The 2489-nt window shown below is 38.6% G+C and overlaps 1 long non-coding RNA gene across 1 annotated transcript; it reads left to right on the top strand.

Annotated features, from left to right (window-relative positions):
• Positions 1 to 1461: 1461 nt before the first annotated feature.
• Positions 1462 to 2489, top strand: LOC129746632 (uncharacterized). The gene is made up of 2 exons (XR_008737331.1): positions 1462 to 2141; positions 2202 to 2489. It is a non-coding gene; the product is annotated as an uncharacterized LOC129746632 (long non-coding RNA).

Below are 2489 nucleotides of genomic sequence, written 5' to 3' on the forward strand. Positions count from 1 at the left end.
TCTTCTAGACTATTATTGAGTAGTTCCTGGATTTCTCCTAAATTTGTCCGGATATTGAGGGAGCTTAATTTGTAATTGCTACACATCGATTTTATAGGAAACTAGCTGATCCCATACGAACTCCGTTTCGCTTTCAACTTGGAATATGTCATGAACAGTTTGTATGAAAGTCAATTGTCAGACATTTTCCAGATGCACTTCCGAATGCATTGTTAAGTAATAAATGCAAAAATATTGGACTACCACTTTTTCTGTCGTCTGCTACTGAATTTGAAATCAGGAATCAATTGACCGTGCCAAAAAAACCACGTGTACAAATTTCGACTTAATCATTGCATAACAACGCAGTTATTGCCAAAAAGCTTAACCCTTTTCGGGAGCTCTTATACAATCTTTGATAACTGAAATCGATTGCCCTTCACTCAAAACTCCCATGTGCAATTTTTCAATGCAATCCATTGTATAATATCGTCAATATTGCTAAAAACAGTGAAAAATAATTTATATGGACGACTCCTTTCATCAACCCCTGGCAAAACATTTGACATCTGGAATCGATTGCCCGTCCCTGAAAACTATTGTGTGCAAATTTTCATCCCAATCCGATGTATAATAACGACGATACTGCAAAAATATTGAAAGGTTTATATGGACGACCCCCTTTGCCGGACCCTTACACTGAATTTAATACCTGAAATCCATTGCTCATCTCTCAAAACCTTCGTGTGCCAATTTTCATCTGAATCCTATGTATAATAACGATAATATCGCATCAATAGTGAATAGTTAATATGGACGACCCCTTTGGCCGACCCCTGATTTTAGATTGGATAAGTGAAATCAGTTGTTTGTCCCTAATAACTCCTATGTGCAAATTTTCACCCCAATCCGATGTATAAAATAGTCAATATCACTAAGATACTGAAAATTTAATATGGACGTCCCCTTTTGCCGGCCTCTTAGAATGAATTTGATACTTCAAAACGATTGCACGTCACTCAGAATTATCGTGTACCAATTTTTGTCTGAATCCTATGTATAATAACGTCAATATCGCAAAAACAGCGAATAGTTAATATGGACGACCCCTTTGGCTGACCCCCTACACAAAATTTGACACCTGAAATCGATTGCTCGTCTTTCAAAACACTCAAGTGCAAATTTTCAACACGATCCGACGAAAAGTAACGTCAATATCGCGAAAACAATATTTGTCTTGTATGGACGACCCCCTTCAGAAGGGGTCATCCGAAAATCTAAAAACATTTTTCATCCTTCCTGGTCCTCATGAGCATCCATGCCAAATTTCAGCTCTCTAGCTCTTAAGACGGCTGAGTCTATAGAGGACAAACAAACAAACAAACATACAGAAATTGCTTTTTATATATATAGATAAAGAATTTTGTTCAAAAGACAAGATATGCGCACTTACAAAAAATGGAGTTATTTGTCATGTTAGGGCATCCGCAGCAATCGCGAGCAAAGTGAAAATGCTCACGAGTTTGATCACTTTTATACCGCACCGGGGGTTGGTATATGGGTGAGCAAAATAGGGCCGTTGCCGTCGGGACCGATAAAATCACCAAATTTGCTCACAAGAAAGGGGCGAGAGCAAACAGGCACTGAAAAAATTTTACCGTTTAATTCTGAGTTAAACAAACGACGTTCAGCGTGTAGAGTTTGTTTACATTCCATTTTGCGCATCGGGTCGAACTGGTCCACTGAACACCGGCCGTGGTGGAACCGGCAGACTCGTTTACGGGAAGAGCAGAAATTTTTCCAATCAAGGTGCATCTCCCAGGGTTAACAACAACGGAACTCCGAACCAGAATCATGGCCTTCAATAACTTCAAATCAATCTTCGAAGTAACAGCAACATCAACCACAATCAGTTCAAAAAACAAAGAAATTTTCATTCGTGATTTCATCCGAAGCTCCATGGTTCGCCGATTCGACCCGAAGGATTGCTAAAAGGAAAAAAGTCTCCGTTCTCGAATTTCAATATTCGCTGGTGGCCGATTCTGATAAACATTGTTCCGGTCGTGTAGCTGTGATTTTATTGGTCTGTGTGCTCTACGCATAGCGAACCAGAATACATACAAAAATAGGAAAAATGAAAATCAGCGCTTCTAAAATATCAGGTAAATATGATAAAATAAAATTGGTTCAGCACATGCCAACTATATTTTTGTATTTTGAAGGTTCGTCTGCAAAATGCTTTCGGGGATACAATTTGATATCGTTTGTTGGCATTGGAAACGTCTTCCGGAAAGTCGAACAACTTAACCCAGTTGAGAGGACTAGGTCAGCTTCAAATTGGCCTTCTAATCAGTGAGCAGCTAATCGATTGAGACAGTGGCTCAAAAACATAATAGGATGGCGTACTGGATGATGACGTATGTGTTGAACAACAGTGCAAACATGTTAAATTTGAAATATTTGTAGTGTTGTTTTCTACTATTGAACTGTAATAAATAATGTATCATAAA

Source organism: Uranotaenia lowii, chromosome 2, assembly GCF_029784155.1.
Source record: "Uranotaenia lowii strain MFRU-FL chromosome 2, ASM2978415v1, whole genome shotgun sequence".
Classification (NCBI taxonomy): Eukaryota; Metazoa; Arthropoda; class Insecta; order Diptera; family Culicidae; genus Uranotaenia; species Uranotaenia lowii.